Genomic DNA, 14829 nt, shown 5'->3' with positions numbered 1-14829 from the left:
TTAATAATAATTTTTAGCTGCATCTAGCCCGGAAAATAATTTTTCTTCCCAATAGTGGTAGCAATAGAAATATGGTTTGCGCGCCTGGTTAACAAAAATATACTCTTCATAACAAAAAACACCAGCCTAGCGCGCTGCATTAATAAGATGGCATCATTGTCTCTCCCAGTGCTAGGCCTACTACGCCGGCTAGCATTTCTGTGCCTAAAACACAATGTATGGGTCCGCGCTAGCCACGATGCTGAGGGGTCTAAAGCTGCTGCTAACGCTTTATCACAATTCAATTGGCAGATTTTCACAGAGCTCCTCCCCAACGTCCACCCATCGGGGAACAGTTGCCCACCCTCCCTATGGGATCTAGTGGCGAATAGTTGATGCCATTAATCAGAGCGTCAGTTGCCAAGTCGACGTGGCAAGCATACGGTAAGGCATGGGAAGAGTGGACACGACTAGTAGCAGGCAGACGGGTTGACCAATGTGAACAAGCCAGATCACAAGTCACCATAGAATTTCTCCACCAACTAATGATGAGGGGCATATCAGGGGCGTTTCACTTCCAACTACTGAATTGGGGAGATGTGACAATGAGATTCATCATCAGACAATCCATAAAAGGGTGGAAAAGGGGTCAGCCAAGTCAGTAGTGTAGACGTCCCATCCTGTGTCACTAAAACTGATTTCTCACATCATATCCCTAACACCATTAACATGACACTCACAATTTGAAGCAACACTACTGTCTACTGCATTTGCGATCGCCTTCTTCGGGGCGCTATGTATAAGTGAATTAGTCCCTCAATCCAAAATTACCACCAGTGGAGGCTTATTACACCAGGACGTAGTCATAGCCAATAATGCAATACGTCTACACATACGCCTATTGAAAATGGTTACAGCGGGCTGGGGCACTTGGGTACTTCTACAACCCACAAACGGTACACTGAGTCGGGTAACAATAGTAAAAACATATAACCATCAGATCACAAAGCAATTTCTTCCTATCACACATTGATGGAATGCCATTATCAAGATACCAGTTCCAAGCTATATTTAATAAATGAATAACATCGGCAGGGAACCACCCCAAAGATTACGGGACACACTCATTCCGCATAGGCGCGGCCACGGAAGCAGCAAGAGCAGGACTGTCAGAAACGGAAGTTCAGAGGATAGGGAGATGGCGATCCACGTGTTTGGCAAGATACATAAGACCGGACTTGTTATCCTAACGTGGTTTGTTTCTTTTACAGGTGACGCTAAGCCAACAGTGTGGGTGATAGGCCACTCGTATATATATTGGGCAGAAAAAAGGGCGAAAGTCCACCCAGGCGGGAGGAAATTAGAGCTTCATAACACATATTTCAACTGGAGATGTATTAGAGGCCTGCTATGGCCACAGGTACTAATGGAGGTAATCAAGGTAGGGAGAGAGGCAAGAGGTCCGGTCATCTTAGTTATACAGGCCGGGAGAAATTACCTAGGTCATCACAAGAGCGCATAACTAATGGCAATAATGAAACTAGACACTGAGCGCTTCAGAGAATTTTTCACAAAACTAACTATAGTATGGTCAGAGATTGTGCCGATAGCGGTATGGCAAGGTGAGCGAGACATCACGGCCATCGAACGGACAAGGCGGGTAATAAATATTCGGATGGCAAAATTTAGAAGAGACAGAGGCGGTGTAGTGATACAACACCGACAACAGGAAGGAGATAAAGCAGGCCTCATACGGCCCGACGGTGTTCACTTAATGGATATTGGACTGGACATATTCCTGTCAGGACTCCAGGACGGAGTGGAACAAGCGTTAAGAGTGATGGATAGGGGTCAGAGTCCTGCATACGAGTACGCAGGATCCTCCGTGGCCTGGAAATAGAAAGGACATGTTGGAGAATTACACTTGTTGGCCAACTTGCCGGTGTGGAGACCCAGGGCATGCTGCAACAAGCTGAATTATTTTAGAAATAAAATGCCTTTCTAATGGAATGAGTATAAAGAGTTAATAAAGCTGTGACCGATCCTCACCCATCCAGTTGTAAGAGTTACATTATTGTATTGTCAAGGAAAGGGGGGCGGTAGGGGGGCTGAGCGTCTGGGTTTGGTTGGGGCTCCCCACAGTCTGCCTAGGCTAGATGCATTTAAAAATTCTTATTAGATACACAGGCGGTGCAGCTTGCTTCGCAGCTGGGCTACTACGCCCAAAGTATTGCCTAGGCTAGACGCAGTTAAAAATTCTACGCTGACTAGCAGACACTGAAGCTTTGGAGCAGACCTCTAAGTAAACAGCTCTTCAGACTCAACCATCTGTGTTACAGGGTATGGGCCATGCAGAAGGCCACCTGTACGCCCGTTGCTACCAGGAGGTAGAGGGGTCAGGCCAGATAAGGGGAACCGGTCCCTCAACTAGCGGAGAAACAGCAAGGCTCAACTAGAAACCAGAGGCTGCAGCATTTCAAGTACTGCAGGCCAAAGTCCACACCAGTCTCACTAAGAAGGTAGCCACATAGGACCCAGGGGACAGAACACACGTCGCCCGCCAAGGCCCGAGGATACCAGGTAGAAGTGTCACTGGGTGTGAGGTGCAGGGAGAAGGCCAGAGAAAGGACACACAGAAGGGGGTCCTGCTACGTACGCCAGAGCTATCTGGGGGTGGACTGAGCCCCTCACTGAGTACGCACAGCACGACGGGGGAGATTGCTCTGGTACCTGTAATCTGGACTGCAACAACTGTGAGTAAAGATCTTGGGACTGCATCACACGGACTCTGTGTTCATTACTGACTCCCTGCACTACAACCACCATCATCCCCCCACACTGCCCTGAAGCTACACTCTTCCTGTGGGGAGTAATAATACCATTGCTGCAAAACCACCAGCTTCAGAGGACAGTTCCGCAGCGGCGGCCCCTTTGGCCGCACTCCACAGGTGGCGTAGTCGGACATTATAAAACCCATATATACAAATTACCCTTGGATTGACCGCCTTGGGTCACGGACCGGGTCACCGCCACAGTGACTACAACCCCCAGCGTCTACCGGCCCGGCTACGGGTACCCCACGGCCCAGGGGCCACGTCAACTTCATAGGTCCCTGATCTGAGACCACTCCTGCAGCGTGATTTGCCCCACCTCTGGATCTCGTTGGCCCAGGCTATACGTCAGAACGTATTGCACCAGGGCTTGTCAGTGCTGCCACAGTCGCTGCAACATGTGCAGAGTTGAATTCCCCTGTGTCGGCACATCGCATTTCAGCCGGTGAACTGGCAGGCCCAACGACTTCTGTAGAGATGTAAGTCGATGAGCTGCGGAATGCGAACGGCGGAAGTGAGCATACAGCGATCATGCCCTCTGCAGAAGGCCATCTAGTCCGGGATAGTGGGCTAAAAATTTCTGGACAACCAGGTTCAACACGTGAGCCACACAAGGCATGTGTGTGACATTGCCCCGGCGAAGGGCCGCTCCCAGGTTTGCAGCATTGTCGCACACGGCTAGTGTTGAGCCACCCCCGTAGTGTTCGAGTTCGGTTCGGTTCGTCGAACACCCGTGTGTTCGCCGAACTGTTCGTCGAACTGTTCGTCGAACACCTTCGAACACCGTTAAAACCAATGGCAGGCAAACAAAAACACATAGAAACACATAGAAAACACCTTCAAAGGTGTCCAAAAGCTGACAAACTGCTCAGAAGACACAACTAACACATGGAAAAGTGACAAGTACATATAGTCATGCGAAAAGAAAAGAGGTGGAGGAGTAAAAGGAGGGGGAGACACAGATATAGGCATGTCATGCCCTTCTAAAATCCAAAAAGTGAGAAGCCGAGACGGCCAGTCCGCTCCTGCCCGTGCCACCTCCGTGTCGCCGGGTTTGTGCCAGAGCCGCGGTGAACCCTGACGGCCAGCCTCCCTCTCCCAATACTGGTGCCTGTCCGCTGGTGGGTCGAGAGAGCCCCCCTGTGGTGGAGGCAGCTCTAAGCTTTTTAATTTAAATTGTCCCTCTAATTTGAATGAATACACTTTAAATCCATTTACAAGGATCTATTGGAGGGCAAGTCTCATGCCAGCAGCCGCGTAATTCCAGCTCCAGTAGCGTCCACTAAAGCTGCTGCAGTTAAAAAGCTTTTATAAGGATCGAGCTCGGCTGTCCACCGCAAGGCATCCTAGTGCCAGTCCCAGCCCCTATGCCTTGGGGTGCCTCCTGATGCTCTTCACTAAGTATCCCGTGGTCCCGAAGCATTTCCTTTGAAAAAATTAAGTGTCCAAACTACAGGTGGTGTAGCTTGCTTAACAGCCGGGATAATCCGCTGACTAGCAGACACTGCTACTAGGCACAAAGTATTTCCTGGGCTAGATGCAGTTAAAAATTTGTAAGTAGATACTCTCGATGGATGCTGAGAAAGCATTCCATAGAGTCTCCTGGCACGCCATATATGATTCTCTTAAAAAGCTTGGGGTAGGGGTCTAGGGGACCCTTTTATAGCCAAAATCACGGCCCTGTATCACAATACGTCACCTAGGCTGAAGATAAATGGAACTGTAGCACCGAGGGCTCGGTTGCTACAGACGTATTGCACCTCACCCAGAGGTGTGATATCTCACTCTCAGATAAGGATGGAGTGTGGATCAGGACCCGACACCTGCATGCATTACACCACATTGCCGTGGGGCAGGGCGACCAATATGCCCCTGAGATGGGCACGACAGTCCCTGTCCCTGGCTGGAGTGGGGGGAGGGAACACTGAGGAAGGGGAACCCTGCAGTGCAGGAGCAGGGAGGAAGCAGTTCCTGGGTGCATTGAGAAGGGAGTATAAAAGGTGGGCACCATCTTAGTTCAGTGCAGAGAAGTCTGAGCAGAAGTGGCAGGGAGCAGGGGCTCTGCATGAGCTCTGCTCCGGAGGCGGGCCTAGTAACAGAGGCCCAGGCCTGCAAGAGGGAGAAGGAAGGAAGAGGAGCGGAGAAGGCTCCAGGAACGAGGAATGAAGGGATCCCAGGGGTGCGGACGGGCGAGTCGCCACCGCACGCCCGAATCCACCTGCGTGGAGGGGTCAGGCCAAAGGGGGAGACCGGTCCCCGAACTAGTGGAGGCAGGAAACGACCCTCAGCTAGAAACCGGAGGCTCTGACATTTTATGTGGCGCAGCCCCTTGCTCCACCCGCTAGGAAGGCACCACATAGGGTCAGGGAAACTGGCGCCAAGTTTACCAAGAGGAGGCCCGAGGCAGCCGGACAGAAGTGTTGGTAAGAAAGGCCAGACAAAGGACACACAAAGGGGGTCCTGTGAAGCGCTCCAAAGTTATCTGGGAGTTGTCTGAGCCCCTCACCTGGTGAGCACAGTACGACGTGGGCAGCCGTTACCTGCAGACGTGGTCTGGATAATAAGAACTGTGAGTAAAGGCCCTGAACTGCATCACTGACTCCGTGTCGCCATAACCCCAATATTAGGTGGATTGAGGTGGGAGTCACCGAGTACAAGTGCTCTCTATTTGCTGATGATGTCCTAGTATATATCACTCAATCACATATATCCATCCCTGCTGTTATGGCTGAAATAGATCACTTTGTTACATGGTAAAATTTTAAAATCAATGCAGCGAAGTCTGAGGCCCTCGATGTCTCCCTCCCTAAATCCATATAGGATTCCATCCAGTCCAACTTTCCCTTTGCCTGGCCCTCACAGGGTATCAAATACTTAGGAATTCCTATTCATAGAGACCTCTCCCATCTATGTTATCTTAATTTTGGGCCCTTTATTGAACAATTCCATACAGACCACGGTTGGCAAGTTAGAACTGTAAGATTCACTACGTGAACCACTGGTGTTTTGTGGAAAAGCACATGTACACCGCGTTCCAAATTATTATGCAAAAAGTGTTTAGGAGTGATAAGGGAAGAATTTGTTTGTTTGTCAGTTAAACTCATTGATGGTGATGTGTGTCAGGGCTCTTTATATCACTGTAAGCAATTGCAGACACCTGTGCTAATTAGTTTGGCAGGTGTGTCCAATGAAAGGTAAGACTACTTAAGAAGGCTCTCTCACATTATTAAGCAGCCTACATTTTCTGCCAAAATGGGAAAGAAAAAGGATGTGTCGGCTGCTGAGAAGCAACAAATTGTGGAGTGTTTAGGTCAAGGCATGACTACAATCAACATTGTGCGATGATCAGGATGAAGTGTCTTGGCAATCAAGAAGTATGTAGCTGATTCACAGTACACACGTGTGCGTGCTGATAAGGGCAAATTGAGGACTCTTTCCTACAGGCAATTACGTCAGGTTGAAAGAGCAGCGGCAAAAAAGCCTTGTCATAGCAGCAGACAAGTTTTTGAAGCTGCTTGTGCCTCCAACGTCCCCCGAACAACAAGATGCAGGGTCCTTCAGAGGTTTGCAGCTGTGCATACGCCATCCTGTCGACCTCCTCTATCCACTTCACACAAGCAGAAACGGCTCCAGTGGGCCAAACATTACATGAAGACTGATTTCAAAACTGTTTTGTTCACGGATGAGTGCCGTGCAGCGCTCGATGGTACAGATGAATGGAGTGGAGGATGGCTGGTTGATGGACACCCCACGCAAACACGGCTACAGCGCCAACAAGGAGGAGGTGGAGTAATGTTTTGGGCTGGAATCATGGGGAGAGAGATTGTCGGCCCCTTTAGGATCCCTGAAGGCGCTAAAGATGAACTCCATAATGTATGTGGATTTTCTCAAACAGCACTTCCTGCCATGGTTCAAGAAGAAGAACCGTGTATTTCACAGCAAGATCATTTTTCTGCATGATAATGCACCATCTCATGCTGCACATAAAACATCTGCATCTCTGGCTGATATGGGCATAAAAGGGGACAAACTTATGGTGTGACCCCCATGCTCCCCTGACCTCTACCCCATTCAGAACCTTTGGAGCATCATTAAAAGGAGTGTCTATGATGGCGGGAGGCAGTTCACATCTAAGCAACAGCTCTGGGAGGGTATTCTGTCCTCATGCAAAACAATTGAAGCAGAAACCATCCAAAACCTGACAAATTCAATGGACGAGAGAGTTCAGAAGCTCCTTTCGAACAAGGGGTCCTATGTGAAAATGTAACATCACCTAGAATAAAGTTTTGAGTTGAAAACTGTTTGATTTCAGTTTCTAACAACCTGCTAATGCTTATAATTTCAAAAATGACCACTTTTTGGTCTTTATTAAAATGAAAAGGTTGATCGAAAAGTTTGGGGGATCTAAGAGTGTGGCAACCCAGTAGTCATGATTACTTCGAATTCTGACAATATGAGGGTCATGCTGCAGGTAGTGCAGCAAGAAGGCACTTATGTGTCTTGCGCATCTCGGAGCCCCAAAATTATTTTCCGGGCTAGATGCAGCTAAAAATTATTTTTAATTTTAAATCTGGTGAAGCTTATTATAGATGGCCTAATAGGATCAGTGCTGCACACTGCTACAAAGCCCAAATTATTTTCCAGTCAAGATACAGATAAACATGATTAGTAATTTGAAAGCTTAAAACGGTTGGTAGGGTGATTTTAACCAATCATCAAGCTTTTACTCTCCCCAGGATGACACAGGGGTAGAAAAGTCGTTTCGGATCCATGATTTGTTCATCTTTATGAACGTGAGTCTGTCTACATTATCAGTGGAGAGCCGCGTGCGCTTATCTGTCAGCACACCACCAGCAGCGCTGAACACACGTTCAGACAGAACGCTGGCTGCGGGGCATGACAAGATCTCCAAGGCGTAAGTGGCTAGCTCCGGCCATTTATCCAGATTGGAAGCCCAAAAAGAGCAAGGGTCCAGTGACACAGTCGTGGCTTGAATGTTTACTTGGAGATACTCCTGTACCATCGTCTCTAGGCGTTGACTATGTGTCAGACTTCTTGTCTCCTGTGGCCTTGCAAAGGATGGGCTAAAAAAGTGGTGAAATGATTCCGCAAAATTGATGTTACCAGCAGATACTGTGGTTCTGTTACGGTTTGAGTGCTGAACACTTGACGGTCCCACGGTTGGCAAGTTGGAACTGTGAGATTCACTACGTGCACCACTGGTATTTTGTGGAAAAGCACATGTAAGATTCTGCAACAGTCTCTGCTGATACTCCTGCATGCGTGCATCCCTTTCTATGGCAGGAATAATTTCTGCAAATTTACTTTTGTACCGGGGATCTAACAGTGTGGCAACCCAGTAGTCAGGATTATTTCTAATTCTCACAATTCGAGGGTCATGTTGCAGGTAGTGCAGCAAGAAGGCACTCATGTGTGTTGCGCATCCAGGAGCACCAAGTCCCTGTTGTGTTGGTGGCGAGGTAACAATCATGCTTCCTTCCTCTGTCCTCTCCCCCCAACCTCGCACAACAGAAATGTGATCAAGGTCTCCCTCATCTGATGAGTCTTCCATCAGTTCGTCCTCCACTTCTTCCTGGGCTCCTGCACCTTCCTCACTAGTTTGGCTGCTACCATGCGCCCTGGTAAAATCATCTCCCCCACCCTCACATGCCTGCCGCCCTGGTGCTGCCGACCGTCTGGACCTTGCAGATGTTAGCCTTCCGCATACAACTCCTCCTCCTCTACTTCCTCCACCTCCTCTTGTGCCACCACCTGACTCCGAATTCTGTTTAACATGTGCTCCAGCATGTAAATCACCGGAATAGTCATGCTGATAATGGCATCGTCAGCACTAAACATCTTCGTCGCCATTTCAAAACTGTGCAGAAGGGTGCATAGGTCCCTGATCTGAGACCACTCCTCCAGCGTGATTTGCCCCACCTCTGAATCTCGTTGGCCCAGGCTATACGTCAGAACGTATTGCACCAGGGCTTGTCGGTGCTGCCACAGTCGCTGCAACATGTGCAGAGTTGAATTCCACCGGGTAGGCACATCGCATTTTAGCCGGTGAAGTGGCAGGCCCAACGACTTCTGTAGAGATGTAAGTCGCTGAGCTGCGGGATGCGAACGGCGGAAGTGAGCACACAGCGACCGTGCCCTCTGCAGAAGGCCATCTAGTCTGGGATAGTGGGCTAAAAATTGCTGGACAACCAGGTTCAACACGTGAGCCATACAAGGCACGTGTGTGACATTGCCCCGGCGAAGGGCCGCACCCAGGTTTGCAGCATTGTCGCACACGGCCTTCCCTGGTTTCAGGTCCAGTGGAGACAACCATTCATGAAATTGGTTCTCCAGAGCTGACCACAACTCCTCAGCTGTGTGACTCACATTTCCCAGACATTTCAATGTAAAAACCGCCTGATGACGTTGAGCCCTACTGCCAGCATAGTAAGGAGGTGTGCAGAATCCCTTCTGCGCAGTTAGAAAGCTTGTGGCATGACCAGACAGGCTTTGGGTGCAGGTGGAAGACCGAGAGGAGGTTGAGGAGGCAGAAGCAGTGGAGGAAAAATGACATAAAGAGGATTGACGCACAACTCGTGGGGACGGCAAGACTTGGACAGCAGCCCCTTGTCCTGCTGTCACCATAGTTACCCAGTGCCCAGTCAGCGACATGTAACGCCCCTGTCCATGCCTACTCGTCCAAGTGTCTGTGGTGAAATGCACCCTGTCACACACAGAGTTTCTCAAAGAAGCGGTGATGTTGTGTGCGACATGCTGGTGGAGCGCAGGCACACCTTTCTTTGAGAAGTAGTGCCGACTGGGCATCTGGTACTGGGGCACTGCGACGGACATAAGGTCTCGAAAATCCTCTGTGTCCACCAGGCGGAAAGGCAGCATTTCTGTAGCCAAGAGCTTGCAGATGGTGAAATTCAACCTCTTAGCTTTCTCATGGCTAGGAGGAAATGGTCTTTTACTTGTCCACATCTGAGGGACCGAGGGCTGGCTATTGTGCTTAGACGGGGTTGATAAGGGTGTCCCCGGCAAACTGCCGGTCTGTGAGGAAGATGCAGGCGGACATGTTAGGTTGCCTTGATCCAAAGGTGGTGCTATCGATGTCGGACAGCGCTCAAGACCAGCTGGTGTTACCACCTCCAAAGAAAATGATGACCTGCCAATCACGCTGGCTGTTGCGGGTAAAGAGGTGGCAGGTCTGCATTCAAAAACATGTGTGACTGCTGTCCCCCCAGTCACAGAGGATGAAGAGGCCGCGGATGCACAAGATGGGGCAGACGGTGGTTGGCCCGGCCCGCTAGGCCGCATTGTAGCACAGTGAGCCTCCCACTGCAACTTATGCTTCATATCCATGTGACGGTTCATACATGAAGTACTCAAACTATGGATTTTTTGGCCTCTACTTAACTTTTGGTGACAAATGTTACAGATAACACGAGTTGGGTCATCCTTATCGATCTGAAAAAATGCCCAGGCTATGCAAGGCTTAGAGCCCATGCGACCTGAAGAGCCACCACGACTTGTGGTCAGAGGCAGAGTTGTGGTTGAGGATGCAGTTGTTGACATGCTTCCAGTACTCCGTCTCTGTCCAGGAAGGCGCCAACTAACCTCGTCATCAATAGCATCTGTGATGCCCAGCTGCGCTTGGTATCACAGATCCTAGAAGAGTGCATTGATGGAATCCTCCACAAGAGGCCCCCATAAACATTCACACATCTCCACCTTCCACCTCAGACCAGCAGAGGGAGCCCTTTAGGGATATAAATAGGGAAGGTGGAGCTAGGCAGTTCTGTTCCTCTGAAGAGTTCCTGCAGTAGAGAAGCCTAAGAGAGGTCAGTCTGCAGTGGAGCTCAGTCTAGTCTAGAGAACTCAGTTAATAGTTCAGCAGTGGAGCACGAGGCTCCTGCTAGCAAGATTCAGGGAGCCCAGTTAGAGCTTAAGGTGTGCCGGCGCCATAAAGTCGGTGAAGCGTGGCAAGCTGCCGTTAGTGTGCATAGCCTAGTGAGGGCTTGAGTAGGCCGAAGGCGAGTGGAGAGTTAGTACATAGGGGGCAGAGGAGCTTAACCAGCTCACCCCGAAGCATTTACCGGACACCGGATCCGAGCTTACCGGGATCTCTATGACCCAGTAAGGCATAACCGGAATCCCTGGAGAACTACAAGTCCCAGGATCGCTAAGGTGCTGATACGTAACAGAGCCAGGAGACGCTTAGGCCCCACATACTGGGAGCGTGAACTCCAAGACAAGGCCCTACCACAAGGTCAGCCAGCGCAGGACAGAGACAAAGTTAGGCCTAGCTCCAGGCAGGTCAGAAACTTACTACGCAGAGGCAAGAAACAGGAGGCCCTACACCCGCTCATTGGGGAGGATCCTGATATGCACCCTTCACCCTACAGTGCTCCGGGATGTGCCTGAATTTCCACCAGTAAAAGGTACTGAAGTGACTACCGTGTCCATTCCCGTTCTTGCTCTGACCCAGCTGTGTCTCGCCTGTCCTGCATTCCCCCTGCATACGCTGCCCTGAGGCCTAGCTCCACCTGTGGGGAGCTATACCATCGAGCTGCCTTATCACCGGCCTCAGTGGACTGCTGCAGCACTGGTGCTTCTCACCAGATACCACAGGTGGAGTCACGAACTCTTATAAAATTAACAATTATCCACGCTTTTAAAGAGTGACCCCAGGGTACGGGCCCGGGAGCCGACCACCGCGACATCCCAAAGGCCAGGCAAAGGCTCGGGTACCGAGTCATCCCCATCCCCTGGGCTAGTCACATCCTCCTCCACCTCCTCTGCTGACCTCATCGACTGGCTGACTGTGGGTTGACAGTAAGTGGGATCTCCAACCTCGTCATCATCACCCTGTGTGTTCTCACACCCGTTGTCCTCAGAGCCAACCTCTTCCTGCCCTGACCGAAAAGTCAAGTTGTCGCTCCAATCAGGTATTTGAGTCTCATCATTGTCTTCATTATTGTCTCCACCAACAGGAGTTACAGTTTGGGAACGATGGTCTACATTATGCTCAGAACCTTCTTCATCTGGTCCTGGATCCGACTCATAAAGATTCTGGGCATCAGTGCAGATCATTTCCTCGTCTGGATTAACAGAAGCTCTGGAGCAGACCTCCGTTTCCCAGGCTATAGTATGAGTAAACAGCTGTGCAGACTCAATCATCTGTGTTACCCCATACTCAGACGGGCAGCTGGAGACTTGGGAGCTGTGAGGAAGCAAGTGCGATTGGGGTGACACCTCTGAGGACTGAAGTATTTGTGATGTTGAAGTTGAGGTGGAGGAGAGCCCACTTGAAGGAGCACTTGATATCCGTTGAAGCACCTGGTGTTTTTGTGCCTCATCTGAAATTTGTAGCGATGGGCGTGTCCGTAAGAAAGGGATCGTATCACATTGTCCACGAAAAGAAGTAGACATCTTAGTTTGGCTTGAAGATGGTCTTTCTTCTGCAGATGTTACTCCCCCCCACCGCGGGGGGGCTCGACCCACCAGCGGACAGGCACCAGTATTGGGAGAGGGGGGCTGGCCGTCAGGGTCCACCGCGGCTCTGGCACAAACCCGGCGACACAGAGGTCGCACGGGCAGGAACGGACTGGCCGTGTCGGCTTCGCACTCCAGCGTAGTCCCTCTGCCCGCTCGCGCCCGTAACCTCAAAGGGATGCACAAGCGGCTTTTCTTCCCAGGGCTGTTCCCCACCCAGCAGGAACGTGGGGGAGCTCAGGTCGGCCTTCCACTGTACTCCCTTACCTCCCTCGCCCTCTTTCCTTCTTCCATTCTCCATCTAACCCCTCGGCTCTGTGGTGTCCGCTCTCCCTACAGCTCTCTCCTTCTCACAGGTGGACTACCGCGTGTATTCACACTGTGGCGAATCTTTTGGGCCCAGGCATAAGAAGTTGCCGAGTTAATGGATATGTGCCCCCTTAGAAACGTCCATTACAACCCATTCGAGGAAGCAACTAAACACCTCAAATAGTGAGCAGGATCTGGAGCACCCCATGGGCAAACAGCGATCTATATATTATGCTCCTTCCCAGAAGCAGCCCAATAGGTGGACACTATTCAGAGGCACAGGTAGTAAGTAAACGGAACGCCGCATCAATGTCTGTTTTGGCCATTAGGGTGACCCTTCCCAACTTCTTGATCTACCTGATTGCCTTGTCAAAGGATGTACAGTATATACTACTGTACTTGGTTCTGCGTCGATGTTGTCGTTTACTGACCTGCCCCTTGGATATGACAAATGGTGGATTAGTCCGAATGTATTGGGTTCCGTTTTTAGCACAACTCACAACGGGGATACCACTACATCTTGTAAGGAAAGTGTTCTGAATGGAACTGCCATTCTACCTAAAGATATTTCTTTTTTTAATTTTCTTGTCACGACGTCTGGGTGTTGGTAGGCTGATTTTAGATTTTTACTCCAGCCTTTCTTGATTTTAGAAGGGCATGACATGCCTGTATCTGTGTCTCATCCTCCTTTTACTCCTCCACCTCTTTTCTTTTCGCATGACTATATGTACTTGTCACTTTTCCATGTGTTAGTTGTGTCTTCTGAGCAGTTTGTCAGCTTTTGGACACCTTTGAAGTGTTTTCTATGTGTTTTCTATGTGTTTCTATGTGTTTTTGTTTGCCTGCCATTGGTTTTAACGGTGTTCGAAGGTGTTCGACGAACAGTTCGACGAACAGTTCGGCGAACATGCGGGTGTTCGACGAATCGAACTGAACTCGAACACTACGGGGGTGGCTCAACACTAGTGTTAACCACTGAGCCACCATGCTGCCCATTAGAATAGATTATAAAATGTATTCATCAATACTCTGATGTACCATTTTATCTCTGCTATACTGGTGTTCAATCTGCTTTTTTGAATTTTTGCAACACTTTTGACCTGAGTTGAGTAAAGACTATTGCTTGCTTACACGTGCAGTTTTTGATTTCATCTGGATTTCAGTCATTTTTTTAGCAAGAGTACTATAGAATAGCAATAGCATACAGTGCTATCCTTTGTGTAAAAAATAATGGAGAGGTCAACAAAAAACCGAAACCCCGTTAACGTTATTGTGTGCATTGGGTAAATCTATCACTACATCAAAGCTTACATTATAATAAAAATCCATGATGCTAGTGTAGAAAAAGCCTTCATCGCCTCTTGACCATGCTATGGACTTGAAGACAAAGTATTTGAGCGTAAAGTGTTGGAAAAATTAATAACTTGTGATATTGTAGCTGGTGAATATCATCTTGTGTTAGAAGGAGACTAACAAGGTGAAGTTCATGAGTACAGACATAAATCAGTGCTTACCAGGGGTGCATAGCGCTGGAAGAGAGGGAAGTCAAGGATTTGTATTAGAGGTGAGGAAAACTGGCAGCAAGGTGGCTCAGTGGTTAGTACAGTAGCATTGCAGTGCTGGGGTGCTGGGGTCCTGGGGTCAAATTCTAAAAAGGACAACATCCGCAAGGAGTTTGTATGTTGTCCCTGTGTTTGCTTGGGCCTCCTCCAAAATACATACTGACAGGGAATTTAAATTGTAAGCCTCAAAGTATTCCACTGGAATTAATAGTGCTATAAAAGAGAGTAAAATCTTAGTAATACTGTGCCAAACTAATATTAATGCAAAGGTGTGATGTTTTACTGTTTAGAATTCCTTGAGTGGCAGATACAGCTTGAGAGTACACCGTTTGTATCCGTGAACAATTTTAGAGCCCTATTAGTGGTATTGGGAATTGGGAGTGTGTGTAAAAGATAAAGTATTTTGGAAAAATATCCATTTTTAGTATATTTTTCTTCCCTAAACCATGAGATCTAAGGGATTTGTCAGCTGGTAATGATTGTCAAATAAGTTGAAGAATGGGTATGTTATTTGCTTTGTATAGGAGTGCTGGGTCAGGGGTAAGTGTTATTCCTAAATACTTAAGTAAATGTCACATGAATGGGCAATAGAATTTAGCTCATTGGAGGCAGAAAATCTCTATTACTGTATATCACATATTAAATTGTGT

Source organism: Phyllobates terribilis, unplaced genomic scaffold (assembly GCF_046119375.1).
Source record: "Phyllobates terribilis strain yellow unplaced genomic scaffold, ASM4611937v1 Scaffold_4__5_contigs__length_816908805, whole genome shotgun sequence".
Lineage (NCBI taxonomy): Eukaryota > Metazoa > Chordata > Amphibia > Anura > Dendrobatidae > Phyllobates > Phyllobates terribilis.
This window is presented reverse-complemented; position numbering follows the sequence as displayed.